This window comes from Chenopodium album, chromosome 24 (genome assembly GCF_948465745.1).
Source record: "Chenopodium album chromosome 24, dcCheAlbu1.1, whole genome shotgun sequence".
NCBI classification, from domain to species: domain Eukaryota; kingdom Viridiplantae; phylum Streptophyta; class Magnoliopsida; order Caryophyllales; family Amaranthaceae; genus Chenopodium; species Chenopodium album.
The window spans coordinates 29,393,697-29,411,015 of record NC_137857.1 but is presented as its reverse complement, the minus strand read 5'-3'; the positions used below and the strand labels follow the sequence as shown (position 1 = coordinate 29,411,015).

At 39.9% G+C, this 17,319-nt stretch overlaps 1 non-coding gene and 1 pseudogene across 1 annotated transcript; one reads left to right on the top strand and one right to left on the bottom strand.

The window, feature by feature from the left end:
• Window positions 1-10,796: 10,796 nt before the first annotated feature.
• Window positions 10,797-12,809, bottom strand: LOC145610778 (uncharacterized; annotated as a pseudogene).
• A 425-nt stretch (window positions 12,810-13,234) lies between these two features.
• Window positions 13,235-13,341, top strand: LOC145612934 (small nucleolar RNA R71). Its single transcript, XR_014106839.1, has one exon. It is a non-coding gene; the product is annotated as a small nucleolar RNA R71 (small nucleolar RNA).
• Window positions 13,342-17,319: the final 3,978 nt, after the last annotated feature.

Here is a 17,319-nt window from a genome sequence, read left to right as displayed (position 1 = left end):
ATTGGCACATATATTCTTGCTTGAGGGGCTATCTTACTCTTCTTGTGTTTCATGTTTCAATGCTTGAGGACAAGCATTGGTCTAGCTTGGGGGAGTTTGATAAGTCGATATTATACCGTTATTCTTGGGTTATTTGGAATGCGTTTACTATAGAATTTCAACTTATAGTTCGTGTTTTTGTATGTTTTATCCAAGTTGGACTCGATTTCTTCTATTCTGGTTGTTTGGTTGTTATATTGTGATTTCAGGATGAAATGGAGCATTTGGAGTGATTATGAGCATCCCACGACATTTTGAGGTGGATTGGAGAGCTTTGCTGTAGTGATAGATGATGATTGATGGTAATGCTACATGGCCGTGTACCATAAGCTACATGGTCGTGTGATTCTTCCATCCACGCTTACATGGTACATGGCCGTGTACCCTTAACTACACGGTCATGCGATAGTTCCAAGTATGAATGTTTGCTACACGATCGTGTACCACGAGCTACACGGTTGTGTGATTCCATCACCGTATGAATTCCGCCTACACGCTCGTGTACCTCTCAGCTACACGACCGTGTACTTATATGATGAAATTTGAAGATCAAGTATAGGTCAGCTACACGGTCGTGTACCCATCAGCACACGGCCGTGTACGTGTGCGCAGAAGATTTATTTTCTTTATTATTTTATGTTTATTTTTAGGAAAGTATAAATAGGGGTTTTAACCCTATTTTAAAACATCTAGTTTTTATTATAGCTTTTTCCATTCTACGTTGTTTTGTGAGAGAACACATAGAACTCCATTGAAGCATTCATCTTAATTCAATTTCAAGTATTTCTCTTTCAACCTTAATCTCTTTAATTTCCTATTGTTATTATGTTTTCTTTAATTATTTTTCTTGTTATTTCTATTATCATGTGTGAGTAGTTTCATAATCTAGGGTTAGGTTGAACCCTAATATGGATTGATGTGTTATTTGATTCCTAATTCCAAATTTGATTAATTTATAATTCCTCTTTGTTAGGGTTGGTTTTATTATCAATGATTAACTAGAAATAGTACTATTGAATGTGATTAGGTTTACAACGAAAGTTGATTCTTAATTGATATTAGAACCCTCATTAAAAGTTGGAGCTTTTATGCATGAAAATAGCTAATTGTTCTTGCTAGGACTTATAGGATGACGTTCTCAATGTCTTTAATATGTATGATTCCATGAAAATAGGTATGATTGCATGTTAGGGAAGCTATTAGTTGATCAAAAGAAACTCTTAGTATTGTTTTAGGGAGCATCTGTCCTGTGGAATATTTATTGATTTAATTGAGGGAAAGGGATTGTTCTATTGCATTGATTCATATTAGTGGGGATACTTAATCTTAGATGTTTTTAGTTATTGATTAATTTCTTATTATTGTCATTTATTGCTTATTGGTTAATATTGTTCTAGTTTGGATCTATCGATATTGATTGGTTACTCGCTTAGTATTTATTTGAGTCTATTTAATTAGTTGAACCATAGTCTCTTGGGATCCGACTGGTAGAGGGAAAAATCGGTCGTTGGACGATCACCCTAAAACCAAACAATAATTCTACCTAAACCAACCTAAGACAAGTCTAGGGCAAGTAGAGGATCGTATCCACAGGGAATGGGTAAGTACACCGAGAGTATGAAACGGTTGCAATCTAGTTCGGTCACAAATTGGGTTTTGAATGGTAAGCTACTATATAAAAGAACGCTAGGGGAAACGGGATTCAACACCAACCAAAGCCAAGGAATCAATAACAAGGACAAATCATGAGTACACATAGAGGATAGAAAAGGAACTTAACATTGCCTTCTTTCAAAGTCACAACATAAGTACTCCCTAGATTAAGCACTAACACGATAAGGATTAAGTCTCAAGGATAGGAAGTGGGTTTCTAGCTCGAGTTTGTCTCTCAATCGCTCCGAACTAGCATGAAGCTCGAATAATTGGGATGTCTCACCTAATTACCATACTAAAGCAACCTAGTCAATGAAACCAAACATCCAAAATCATGAAAGTAGCATAATCTAATTACACAAGAAAAGACTCACTCCAAAACCCCATCTTTCGATGTGAGAAAAGGGATGAACACATGGGCATAATGTGGCCAACAAAATGCACATGCAATTATCAATTCAAGCACAAACAACTATCAATCCAAGGTAGCACATGAATAACTCCAAGTCAATTAACCATATCTTGGTTGGGTCTTTACCCAACCCCTAACTAAGAGACTACTCACTAAACATGGTGGAAATTACTCTAACAATTAAATCTAGGGTTTTCATGAATTCAAATAAGCTAGGAAAGAGATGAAACAAGGATGGATTAAACATGCAAGAACAAATAAACAAGATTAAGGGAGAAATTATCAACTCAAAGCAATTAAAATTAAAAATTAAGAGCAAGAGATAGAGGAAAGAGATTACTTAGTAAACTTCAAAGTTGGGAAAAATTGTTGAAATTGATGGAACAAACTTCCAATAATTCTTACAAATGATTGAGTTTTTGAGAAACTGGACTAAGGGAGAGGAAAACTATGAAATAATTAAGATAATAAGTCTAATGGAGTTCAGAGAGAAGAAGATCCCCACAAATGAGCCCCTTAAAGCTATTTATAACCCCCAATTTCCTAGTAAACTCCGCAGTAGAAAGTTCGCAGAACCCGTTAGGCGCGGCCTCTCCAAGGCATGGAGAGGCCGCTCCTTGTGAGTGGAGAGGCCGCTCCAGGTCTTGGAGAGGCCGCTCCAAACTGGAGACAAAAAAATGGCAGAAAGCTTCGTAGCAGGGCGGAGAGGGCTCTCCAGAAAGGGGGAGAGGCCGCTCCAGGTGGAGAGGCCGCGGCATAATGTTGGAGAGGCCTCTCCTAACTTTTTCTTCCAAAACTGCCAAGTGAGGCAGGAACTTTGGCAACGAGGTGGAGAGGCCTCTCCAAATAGGTGGAGAGGCCGCTTTAGATGGAGAGGCCGCGACACAAAGTTGGAGAGGCCTCTCCTCTCAAAATCCTTGAAACTGCCAACTTTGGCAGTAGCTACAGCAAAAGGGGTGGAGAGGCCTCTCCACTAACCTGGAGAGGCCGCGCCTAAGGAGAGGCCGCGCCATCTATTTGGAGAGGCGGCTCCACTGCAGTTTCTTCTTCTTCTTCTTCACTTGGCTACTTTGCTTTGGCTTCTTTTCATCATCTTCCTGCTTTCCAACTTGATTCATCATCCATAGGCTTCACTTGGTCGTCTTTAGGCCTAGCAACTCAAAAAAAACACCAACAACCCGTGAAGCATAGGGTACACAAAAATTGCATAGTAATAGAGCAAAAGTGAACCAAAACACTGATTTTATCAAGTAGACAAGGTTCAAAGACACCCTAAAATCATACCAAAATACAAGTTATCAAATCCCCCCAAGCTAAGCCTTTGCTCGTCCTCGAGCAAAACAAACATGTCAAACCAAAGAAGGACAGCAACTTGCTACAACGTATCGAGGGGAAAGCAACAAGGAGGAAGCACATAAATACAAAACCGCATGGTAACAACCATAATCACTTTCAGCACAAGTGAAAAGCAATTTAAACCCCTAAGTCGCCATGGAGGACGAGTTTTTATCTCGTGAGGGTTTCCCTTGAGCTTAACCCACAACTCACACAAACCACAACAAAACCATCAAACTATAAGTATCTCTCTTTTTTCTTTTTTTTTTTTTTTTTTTTTTTTGTTTATTTGCCCAAGTCAACTCATCGTGATGTGAAACACAAGTAAAGATAAAGAGCAACTTTTATTCACGAAAACTAACCAATGTACACAAGAGTTAGGGATAGAGAAAGAAATTAAACAAGATTGCACTAGGACACTTATTTAAGCTTCTTACTAGTTCATTAGAGCACATCTAGCTATTTCAAGGTTTTAACAAGCTCTCTTTCGGTTATAAAATTGCAAAATACTAGTCCACCTCCCAAGATGCGCGTAGACATCCCCTAAATACACTCTATTTTGAGACTTTTACATTTCATAAGAAAAAAAAAAGTGTGGGAGGCAACCACAAATTGACCTCTAAAGAAAGAAATTATCGGGAATTTTTTGGAGTCCCATTTTTTTTTTCCTTTTTCATTTCATTTTTCTACTCTTTTTTTTTTCATTTCATTCAATGCCCTCGCCTCTTTTAACTGTGAGCGGCTTTTTCTTTTATTGATAACTTGTGGCTTATTATGCCACTTATTTCATACATTACACAAATAACTGAGTCTCTAATAAAGCTTTGCTTCGGGGAGAGTGGGAAACGCATCAAGGGCACATGGGACCGCAAATTAACTCAAACATATCCTACTTCGAGCAGATTAAGCAATGTCCTAGACTAGACGTGCAATTGAGCATTCATCGGCTTTTATTTCATATACACTTGTGCAATCAAGGTTAATAAATTTCTAAATGACCCCAACTCTAATATACACAAATTTTTCTTTTTTTTTTTTTTTTTTTTTTTTTTTTTTTTTTTACAACTACTCATCACTCTAGAGTCAAACAAAGGAATCACATAAGAATCGTCATTTGAGTCTCATCCTTGGGCATCATATTTTTTTTTTTTTTTTTTTTAGAGGAAAAAAAAATACAATATTAACTAGAAAAGTGGAAACTAAAATCTACATGACAAGAAATTTGGATTTTAAGGAAGCAAGTTTGGATCTTAGGGCTTTGGATTAAAAAGGGAGCAAGAATCACCAAAAATCTCATCAAATCAATCTACCAACACAATATCATGAAATCATCATCATCACCATCAAACAAGACATGCCAAGAGAGAGCGAAAAATCAAAGTTATGGCTAGGATAAGTACTCTAAAGACACATGCATATGAGAACAAAGAGGGAAACCACATCAAAATGCAAGTATTCTAAGTCAAGACCAAAACATCTCACATACCACCTTCAACCTCTCAAAACTCATACAACATGCAAATATGTCTAAAAGAGTAACCAAGCAAGCACAATCAAGAAGCATAACAAAATCAACATCGACAACCAACCTTAAAAGCTCACACACAAACCACACCCCCAAGCTAGGCGTTTACCATCCCCAACTAAGTAAAAACAATGTAAAGCACCCCCCCAAGCTAGTTTGTTGACACCGTCCTCGGTGTTGCTATACAAGAAAAGAGGGGTAGGGGATGGTAAAAGAGGTGCCTACTCTTCGTCCATATCGTCTCCTAAGTCATCATCCTCTCTAAGATGGGCTCTCCCGGGAGAGTAAACAAAGTTATAGTTAGGGTCAATGCCGCCTAGGGAACTCGGAGAAGGGGCATCGGTATAGGGGGGTAAATCGTAGTTCGGCTGACTACGATAATGACCGTAATCCGGCACTCCACTAGTGCCCCATCCACCTTCATAGCCGGGTGGAAAACCATAATGCCCCCTATACAAATGATCATGGGTCTCCGGGTAAAGGGGAGCGGAGGAAGAGGAACTAGACTCAATGGGAGGGTCGGGGACGTGGTAGTAGCTAGGGTCGCCTCTATAGTCACTACCCCCGGGTTGGGTGTAGTCATAGGGTGGGTAGGTGCGAGTCTCGGTCAAGGAGCTACGTGGTCCTTGCCAAAATGGGTATGTGGGTTGGTTGTTGTTCCAACCCGCCACGGGACCCTCTTGAATAGGTCGGTTAGGGTAGTTGAGGTAGGGGAGAAAGTCACCCCTCTCAACTTGGTGTTGATATGATTGTTGTGCAACATAGATTTGATATTCTAAATGTTGTGAATGCATGAGGTTCATGTTCCTAAATGTGGACTCAAGATCAAAAGAGGAGGAGGAAGAGGAACCTACTAAGTAGTCGGGTACAGTGGAAGTGCTAGCCTTCCTAGGCTCTCTCCTAGGCTCTTCCCTAGGTTGGGGTGGTGGTGGCTCTACTTCGGGAATGTTGTCTCCCGGAAGCAAGGGTTGAAAGGGAACCGCCCAAGTAGTAGCCGCACCCACAGTTTGGGTTAAGTGAAGAGAGGGAAGGTAGTAATGGTGTCTACCCTTCACTCTCCAACTATAGATGCCGGGACGGTTAGAAGCCTTAATGAAGGAACGGTTAATCATTGCTTCTATATCTAAAGCATTAGAGCCACCTACCGGGGTCATCAAGCTAAGATGGTGTTCAAACTTAAGGGCTTTAGCTATGATAGTTATCATACCCCCACATTGTATATCTCCATTCATCTCTTCTTTTTCTCTCAAATCAATGCATCTAGTGATGAATCTAAACCCCATGTTGACTTGTCCATCAAAATCTCTCTCTAACCTAGAAGCCATGTAAAGGACTTTGATTTCCTCTCTTGTGAGCTTGCCTAGGTCCTTTTTTGAGTAGCAAGCATATCCCATTAATCTATGGAAGGTGCGAAGAACCGGGCTATACATATGGCTAGCTAGGCTTGACTTTGTTTTGAAAGAAGGAGTATTTGCTACATCATTCCACCAATTCGGCTCATCATAGCCTCTCACATTTTCATTCAAAGGATCCAAGACATGGTTCAAGGGATTCCATCCAAAAATTTCATTTAATCTCGTGAGGGTTAAAGTCCTTTCGGCATTAAACATCCTAAATGTGATTTTGAACTCGGGAAATTCCCCTTCTTGGGAGATTTTTGTGGCTTTGACGGAGGAAAGGAATTCAAGGGTGAGGTCGGCATAAGTTTGCTCTCTTTTTCTTAGAAAATCTAGCCACCCAAAATTTTCGGCCACCCTTCTTACTCCCACATCTATCCCAAGGATTCGACAAGCTGCTTGGTCATAAAATTTTGTTGGTAGTATTTTTCTTTTTTTGAGGTCGTTGTAAGCGGATTTGTAAGCGGGTAGGATCTTAATTATTGGAGGTTGGTTTTCTTCGGGTGCATTTGTGGCAGAGGAAGATGGAGTAGCGGATTTAGACTTTCTCTTCCCAAATACCATGGCTTCTCTTTTCAAAAACAACCAAATTTACCAACAATAATTTCAACCCAATACCAACAAGTCACTCACAACAACAATTACCAACAATCAACAAAATTCAATCAACCAACATGAAAAATGATTTTAACAAATGACTCCACAATATGTCAAATTCACAAATCACAAATTTCACAATATAGCACCATTATATCAATTTTTCTCACAATATCAACAATGTACTACACAATTTCACACACAAGGATGACAAAAATTCACTCAAATTTATCAAATTTAAGAAATAAACAAGAAGAACTCTTGGGTTCAAGAGGGAAAGTGAAGGAAGGAAAGAAATTATACCCCTTAGAGTATGGAAATACTCTAAATTTGCTTATCCTTGCTCAATTTTGTACCTCCTTGCTTCAAATTCTTTGACCCACTTCTTGTTCTTCAAATGAATGGTGAATTTGGGGGTTTCCTTGTTCTTGCTTGAAAATGTGTAAATTTGGGTTCTATGTGTTGCACATGTGGTGAGGATTGAGGATTTGTGAATTTTTGTGAGAAAATTTGAGTAGAAAGGTGAGGATTTGATGAGAGATGGAGAGTGTTTGAGGTGTTTTTAGAGAGAGAAAGGAGAGTTTGAGTGAGTATGAGTGGTGGAGTGAAAAGGTGAAAGAAAAAGGGTGGGGGGGGTTTCGGTTAACTGGTTCGATTTTTTTTTTTTAACATAAGAGAAAGGGGTTGGAACCGCCCAGCCAGCGAGGCGCGGCCGCGGCATACGAGAGGAGCGGTCGCGGCCACCGCAGTCAGAAGGGTCTGACTGCTATGGGCGCGGCCGCGGCAAAAACTGGAGAGCCCGCGACAATCTGGCGCGGCCGCGGCTAGGAAGTGGAGAGGCCGCGCCTTCTCGTTTTCTTTGAAACTGCCAAAATGGCAGATTGTTTGAGGAAGTGTTGGAGAGGCCTCTCCTCTTGACTGGAGAGGCCGCTCCTAAGGCGCGGCCGCGGCTCGGTTTTGGAGAGGCCGCTCCTCTCCAAAATTTTCAATTCTGCCTCCTTAGCAGCATGTTTGTGAAAACTCTGGAGAGGCCTCTCCTCATTAGTGGAGAGGCCGCTCCCTTGCTGCTGCTGCTATCTTCTTCTCTCTCTTTTTTTTTTTTTTTTTTAAACTTCAACCAAAATTTCTTTTCTTACTTCTCCTTTCATCAAATACCTAAAAAAAAAAGATATTAAGATAGAAAAGTTAGCAAAAATAAAAATAGTAGTTATAAAGTAATAGTTTAAAGGGAGAGGGTGAGGAACTCGGGTTGCCTCCCGGAAGCGCTTCTTTAACGTCACTAGCTTGACGACCTTCCGATCACATTAACCGGAGACATTGAATTCTTTGACCTTGATGGAGTGAACCACACCTTTCTTGTCACCCTCATAATAAATCTTGAGGCGTTGACCATTCACTTTGAATGCTCCGGTGCTCTCACTCCAAACTTCAATTGAGCCATAGGGAAATACCTTTACAACTTGAAAAGGACCACTCCACCTTGATTTAAGCTTTCCGGGAAAAAGCTTTAACCTTGAGTTGTAGAGAAGAACCTTATCACCTTCCTTGAAGTCCCTCTTGATAATGTATTTGTCATGAAACTCCTTAGACTTTGCCTTGTAAGAGCTTGCATTATCGTATGCATTCATTCTCAATTCCTCTAGTTCATGCAAGTCTAGCATTCTTTTCTCTCCGGCACTTTTGAGGTCAAAATTCAAGGCTTTAATTGCCCATTGAGCCTTGTGCTCCAATTCCACGGGCAAATGGCAAGACTTCCCATAGACCAACTTGTAAGGAGTGGTCCCTATGGGTGTCTTAAAAGCCGTACGGTATGCCCATAAGGCATCATCAAGTTTTTTCGCCCAATCCTTCTTACTTCTAGCCACGGTCTTCTCCAAAATGAGCTTGATTTCTCTATTTGAAACCTCCGTTTGGCCGCTTGTCTGAGGATGATAGGACAAACCCACCTTATGGTGTACTCTGTACTTAGCCAATAAAGCTTTGAATGTTCGATGAGCAAAATGAGACCCTCCATCACTTATCACAGCCCGTGGAACGCCAAATCTTGGGAATATGATCTTTCTAAACATCTTCATCACCACCTTGGAGTCATTCTTTGGTGATGCAAGAGCTTCCACCCATTTGGACACATAATCCACCGCTACTAGAATGTAGAGATTACCGTAAGATGAAGGAAAGGGACCCATGAAGTCGATCCCCCAAACATCAAATACCTCCAATTCCAAGATCGGATTTTGAGGCATCTCATTTCTTTTTGATATGTTCCCGGTTCTTTGGCATTTGTCACAAGTCTTCACAAAGACCCATGCATCCTTGAAGAGAGTAGGCCAAAATAACAAACATTGCAACACTTTTGTCGCCGTTTTGTTTGCTCCCATATGACCACCACATTGTGATGAGTGGCACATATGAAGCACACTTTGAATTTCATCGTCGGGAACACATCTTCTCAAAAGATCATCCACCCCTATCTTGTACAAAATAGGATCATCCCATATGTACCTTTTCGACTCATGCTTCAATTTTCTTCTTTGTTGAGGGGTGAACTCCGGTGGAATTGCCTCACAAGACAAGTAGTTCACTATATCGGCATACCAAGGCAATGACTTTGCTTGGATAGCATACAAAACATCATCTTTGAGCTCATCATTGATTGGAAGTTGATCAACATCTTCATCTCGGATTTCCAACCTTGACAAATGATCCGCTACCGAATTTTCCGTCCCCTTTTTGTCTTTAACCTCTGTATCAAAATCTTGCAAAGCAAGCACCCATCTCATCAACCTAGGCTTTGAATGCTTCTTGGACATGAGATATTTGATTGCCGAATGGTCGGTGTAGACAATGGTTTTTGAACCCAAAAGGTAGGAACGGAACTTGTCAAAGGCGTAGATTACCGCAAGAAGCTCCTTTTCGGTCGTGGTGTAGTTCTTTTGTGCATCATTCAATGTTTTGCTTGCATAGTGGATCACGTGCACCCTCTTTTCTTTCTTTTGCCCCAACACGGCACCAACCGCCGTGTCACTTGCATCACACATTAGTTCAAAGGGGAGGCTCCAATCCGGAGCTTGCACTATTGGTGCCGAGATCAATGCTTTCTTCAACCTACAAAATGCATCTAGACAAGCATCATCAAATACAAAATCACACTCCTTTTGAAGAAGTGTAGTAAGAGGTTTGGCTATTTTAGAGAAGTCCTTGATGAAACGCCGATAGAAACCGGCATGTCCCAAGAAAGATCTCACCCCTTTCACATTAGTAGAGGGTGGGAGCTTCTCTATTACATCCACCTTAGCCCTATCAACCTCAATCCCCTCATGGGAGATCTTATGGCCAAGAACAATGCCTTCTTGAACCATAAAATGACATTTCTCCCAATTAAGGACAAGGTTGACCTCTTCACACTTTTTCAAACATCGCGTGAGATTAATTAAACAATCATCAAAAGAACTTCCCCCAACCGAGAAGTCATCCATAAAAACTTCCATTTCTTTTTCAATCATATCCGCAAAAATTGTCATCATACATCTTTGGAAGGTAGCGGGGGCATTGCATAAGCCAAATGGCATCCTACGGTAAGCATAGGTGCCATATGGACAAGTGAATGTTGTTTTCTCTTGGTCATCCGGGTGAATTGGGAGTTGAAAGAACCCGGAATAACCATCAAGATAACAAAAATACTTGTGAGATGCTAGCCTTTCCAACATTTGATCAATAAAAGGCAATGGGAAGTGGTCTTTCTTGGTGGATGTGTTTAGCCTACGATAGTCTATACACATCCTCCAACCGGTAATAGTTCTAGTAGGGATGAGTTCACTTTTTTCATTTTTAATAACCGTCATCCCCCCTTTTTAGGGACTACTTGCACCGGTGCCACCCATCTACTATTAGAAATAGGATAAATGATACCGGCGGCAAGTAGTTTAAGAACTTCCTTCTTGACCACTTCAAGCATTGGAGGATTAAGCTTTCTTTGTCTTTCAATTGATGGTTTAGCATTATCCTCCAATGAAATTCGATGCATACAAAGCGTTGGGCTTATACCTTTCAAATCATCCATTTTATATCCCAAATCTTTGCGATGCATCCTCAATACATTCAATAATTTCGAGGTTTGAACCTCATCCAATGAAGCATTAACAATAACCGGAAAAGTAGAAGATGGACCAAGAAACTCATACCTCAAGTTGGATGGTAGAGGTTTTAGCTCTACACTTGGGCATTCCTTACCATTGTCGTTCATGAGTTGCTTCTTCACTTCTTCTTTTTCAATTACTAGGTTTGCTTCTTCCTTATCCATGGGGGTGGAGTCAAGAATCTCCTCAATTGGCTCCATCTCCATGTTTTCATTGCAAAACCTATCTTTGCTTTCAAGTTCATACTCAAGAGAATCATTAGTGTTATGCAAATGCAATTGTATGGATTCATTAATAACATTCTCAACAATATCAATACTCATACAATCATCCATGTTGGAAGGACATTTCATAACTTGGTTCAATTTGAATTCCACTTTCTCTTTTCCAACAAGCAAAGACAATTTACCATGTTTCACATCAATAATAGCCCCAGCCGTGGCTAAGAAAGGCCTACCTAGAATTATGGGGACATTCAAGTCCTCATCCATATCAAGCACAATAAAATCCACCGGAATGTAAAGTTTGCCCACCCTAAGGGGGACATCCTCTAATTTTCCCAAAGGCATCTTAAGCGAACGATTGGCTAATTGAAGGGAAATGTTGGTGGGCTTTAACTCTCCTAGGCCAAGTCTTTTTCACATAGAAAGGGGCATCAAGCTTATGCTAGCACCAAGATCACATAAAGCACGATCAATTACCATTTCACCAATAGCACATGGAATAGAAAAACTACCGGGATCTTTAAGCTTAGTGGGCAACTTATTTTGAATAATTCCACTACAATTTTCCGGCATATTAATCGTTTCCACAAAGTCAACTTCTCTTTTATTACTCAAAATGTCTTTAAGAAATTTAGCATAAGTTGGCATTTGTTTAATAGCATTGGTGAATGGAATGTTAACATAAAGCTTCCTCAAGACTTCCAGAAACTTAGCAAATTGTTCATCAAGTCTAGACCCGGCAAACCTTCCCGGAAAAGAAAGCTTTGCCACATGTAGTGGGATTTCACTCTCTTTTTTTTCTTTTTCAACTTATTTCTTTTAGTTTTTCTCTTCTTCTTCTTCTACTCTCAACTCTCCATGGGAATCACTCATTTCAATCACTCTTTCCTATGACTTCTCACCTTCTAAGTCATGTTGCATTCCCTTTCCTTGAACTTCCCCCAAGCTTTTTCCACTTCTAGTTACAATGGCATTGTCTTGCTCTCTAGGATCTAGACCTTGGCTAGGCAATGAGGTACTAGACTTGCCTTTAAGGGCACTAGCTATTTGGGCCATTTGATTTTCCAACATTTTATTGTGGGTTTGCATTTGCTTTAAGCTTTCCTCTAAGTCATTTGTCTTTTTAGTTTGGGAGTTCATGAATTGCTCCAACATGCTTTCTAGATTAGACTTAGGATGAGGGGGAGCTTGAATTTGAAGTGGTGGTCGAGGGATAGGAGCTATGGTTGGTCTTACTCCTCCATTAAAACTGGGTGGGTTGTGAGTGGAAGAGTATTGGCCTTTTTGTTGGTATCTATTGTCATTTCTATAATTTCGTTGATTATTAGACACATAATTACCACTACCACTAGCTTGACCTTGACCACTACCTTGCCCTTGGTTCTGGCCACTTCTCCAACCAAAATTAGGGTGATGTTTCCATCCCTCGTTGTAGGTGTTGGAATAGGGGTCAAACCTAGGATTAGCATTCACGTTATTGACTTGTTCCATGGAAGGGGAAGGGGAACATTGCTCATTCAACAAATAACAATCGGAAGACGCATGGTCTTCACCACCACATACATCACAAGACATCAATTGCATAGACATTATCATTCGAAGAATTAAATGCACGTGAATTAGGGAGGGGGGAGATAGGAGGGGGAGAAGATTGCATTTGGTCAAATTTAGAAGACAAGGCATCCAATTTTGAACTATGCATGTTAATAGCATTTACCTCATACTTTCCCCCTCTCTTAGAGGTGCTTCTCTCATCGGGGCTCCAATCGGTGTAGTTTTGGACTACATCCTCTATGATCTTTAATGCCTCTGCGGGTGGTTTGTTCATGAGTGGCCCACCCGAAGCTCCATCTAAGAGTATGCGGTCCGATCTCAAGAGACCCCTATAGAATCCATGAAGCAAGAGCCAATCTTCCATCCCATGGTGGGGGCATTGTTGTTGATAGCTTTTGAATCTCTCCCAAGCATCGTAGAGAGACTCATCGGGCTCTTGTTGGAAGTTTGAAATCTTGGACCTCAACTCCGCCGTTTTCCCAAGAGGAATGAACCTCCCAAGGAATGCTGAAGTTACCTCATTCCAAGTTGTCAATGAATTCGGAGTCAACCTATCGAGCCAATCACTTGCACTCCCCGAAAGAGAAAATTTGAACATGCTTAGAAGAATGTACTCTGGAGTCACCCCATTTGCCTTCACGGTGCTACAATACCGTGTGAATTGCTTTAGATGTGCAATGGGATCTTCATGCTTTGCCCCGGAGAATTGATGACCCTCAATCAAGGTGATAAGGGCGGGCCTTATCTCGAAATTATTTGCTTCGGTAGTGGGAGTAACAATCCCACTTGCTTCTTGATACGAAGGAGGAACACCAAATTCTCTCAAAGTCTTATTTGGAAGAGCCATCTCAAATTGGTGAAGAGGTGGAGAAGTTGGAGAATTTGTCCTTGGTGACTCTAGTGGAATGGTTTCTCCACTAGTCTCACTAGAACTAGATTGATCGGACTCAACTACCACTTGTGGCTCACTTGATGTGGCACCACTAGCTTTCGCCCTCTTTTCTCTTCGATTTGCCCTTACTACCTTTTCAAGCTCGAGATTCAACGGCACAAGAGGAAGTGTCATATTGCTGCGTTTGGGCATAAACAAAGAAGACTAGATGGGAGATTAGTAGGTTAGTCAAAGAAAACAAAGAAAAAAAAATAAAGCTATACAAATGAACTAGTCTCACATATCTCATAAGTAACTCAATGCTTAACGCCGTTCCCCGGCAACGGCGCCATTTTGGTAGAGGGAAAAATCGGTCGTTGGACGATCACCCTAAAACCAAACAATAATTCTACCTAAACCAACCTAAGACAAGTCTAGGGCAAGTAGAGGATCGTATCCACAGGGAATGGGTAAGTACACCGAGAGTATGAAACGGTTGCAATCTAGTTCGGTCACAAATTGGGTTTTGAATGGTAAGCTACTATATAAAAGAACGCTAGGGGAAACGGGATTCAACACCAACCAAAGCCAAGGAATCAATAACAAGGACAAATCATGAGTACACATAGAGGATAGAAAAGGAACTTAACATTGCCTTCTTTCAAAGTCACAACATAAGTACTCCCTAGATTAAGCACTAACACGATAAGGATTAAGTCTCAAGGATAGGAAGTGGGTTTCTAGCTCGAGTTTGTCTCTCGATCGCTCCGAACTAGCATGAAGCTCGAATAATTGGGATGTCTCACCTAATTACCATACTAAAGCAACCTAGTCAATGAAACCAAACATCCAAAATCATGAAAGTAGCATAATCTAATTACACAAGAAAAGACTCACTCCAAAACCCCATCTTTCGATGTGAGAAAAGGGATGAACACATGGGCATAATGTGGCCAACAAAATGCACATGCAATTATCAATTCAAGCACAAACAACTATCAATCCAAGGTAGCACATGAATAACTCCAAGTCAATTAACCATATCTTGGTTGGGTCTTTACCCAACCCCTAACTAAGAGACTACTCACTAAACATGGTGGAAATTACTCTAACAATTAAATCTAGGGTTTTCATGAATTCAAATAAGCTAGGAAAGAGATGAAACAAGGATGGATTAAACATGCAAGAACAAATAAACAAGATTAAGGGAGAAATTATCAACTCAAAGTAATTAAAATTAAAAATTAAGAGCAAGAGATAGAGGAAAGAGATTACTTAGTAAACTTCAAAGTTGGGAAAAATTGTTGAAATTGATGGAACAAGCTTCCAATAATTCTTACAAATGATTGAGTTTTTGAGAAACTAGACTAAGGGAGAGGAAAAATATGAAATAATTAAGATAATAAGTCTAATGGAGTTCAGAGAGAAGAAGATCCCCACAAATGAGCCCCTTAAAGCTATTTATAACCCCCAATTTCCTAGTAAACTCCGCAGTAGAAAGTTCGCAGAACCCGTTAGGCGCGGCCTCTCCAAGGCATGGAGAGGCCGCTCCTTGTGAGTGGAGAGGCCGCTCCAGGTCTTGGAGAGGCCGCTCCAAACTGGAGACAAAAAAATGGCAGAAAGCTTCGTAGCAGGGCGGAGAGGGCTCTCCAGAAAGGGGGAGAGGCCGCTCTAGGTAGAGAGGCCGCGGCATAATGTTGGAGAGGCCTCTCCTAACTTTTTCTTCCAAAACTGCCAAGTGAGGCAGGAACTTTGGCAACGAGGTGGAGAGGCCTCTCCAAATAGGTGGAGAGGCCGCTCTAGATGGAGAGGCCGCGACACAAAGTTGGAGAGGCCTCTCCTCTCAAAATCCTTGAAACTGCCAACTTTGGCAGTAGCTACAGCAAAAGGGGTGGAGAGGCCTCTCCACTGACCTGGAGAGGCCGCGCCTAAGGAGAGGCCGCGCCATCTATTTGGAGAGGCCGCTCCACTGCAGTTTCTTCTTCTTCTTCACTTGGCTACTTTGCTTTGGCTTCTTTTCATCATCTTCCTGCTTTCCAACTTGATTCATCATCCATAGGCTTCACTTGGTCGTCTTTAGGCCTAGCAACTCAACAAAAACACCAACAACCCGTGAAGCATAGGGTACACAAAAATTGCATAGTAATAGAGCAAAAGTGAACCAAAACACTGATTTTATCAAGTAGACAAGGTTCAAAGACACCCTAAAATCATACCAAAATACAAGTTATCACCGACCCTTACTTGCCCGTCTACATAGTAGTGGTCTTGTTAGGTTATTTTTGTTAGGTACGCGACACGCTTGTCACACATTCATAAGAGCAATTTAGCAAACACTTAATTTGGCTACGCGACACTTACATTCACACCCCAAAGCTTTTGAATAATTATTATCTATGATAATCGTTCATCACTTGATTATGAAGTGATCTATCGTTATAGATGACAACAATATTTTGGATTTCGATCTTAAGGGCTTCTAATCCGTATAATGTAGGACAAGTGAGCTTCAAAACTTTGGAAAAACCAAGGAGAAGCAATAAGAGACATACAATAATTCTAGAGTTGAAGTACATATTGTTTATGGTACATAGCTATGTATAATTTAAAATAAATTAAAATTTTAATTAAAAAACAGGAGGAGCCGACTTTTTAAAATAAATTAAAGATTTATTTTTTAATCTATATATATATATAATCTAATAGTACATAGCAATACATATCGCTTATGGTACATAGCTATGTATGTTATGTACTGTAGTCTCTCCTATGAAATTTTGACTTTGGTTATTCATCAATTTGAATTGGATGTTGTGTTAATTAATTTAAAGTTGGCCTGGCTACTAGAGGTCAATTATATAGAAAGCATTATTAAATGTATTATAAGTATATCATTAATTAACACATAGGCTTATGATTTTATCTATCAATTTATTTTAGATATTTGATCATTTAACAAGAAGTTAGAGCTATGTATTTATACTTACTAATGTAATACAAGTATAAAAAATATCGTGTTTGGATTTTTATAACAATGAATTTATGAAAAAATTGAAAACATTATTTGTATTGTAGTTCTATAATCCAAAATTATTTATTTATTTATTTATTTATTTATTTTTTAAAACTGTGCACCGCACAGAACTAATCTAGTTAACCTAACAAACATGTTACCAATCGTTTACATCATACTTTGAGCAAATGCATGTCAAAGGTCATTTTATTTCAGAATAATTAAAAGGATATATATTTTTGGAAGATCGTAAGGTCATATTAATCCTCAAAATTTTTCAAAAAAAAAAAATAGAAACATAAGGAGTATATCGACAAATACAATTTTATCTGCCAGATAAACGAATTTTTGTTACGGCAATTCTGTAAATATATTGAAAAAGCATGGTCATTTATTAATTATTTTTGGTGAGCTGTCCAATATCAGTTAAAAAAATCAGTTTTTGGCACCCCTCAAATAAGGACCGGTTCAAAACCGGCGGGAAAAGCCGGTTTTGAACCAGTGGTAATTTGCAATTTTCTACTAGTAAATAATTACTGTTTGCAACTTGCATTTAGAAAATT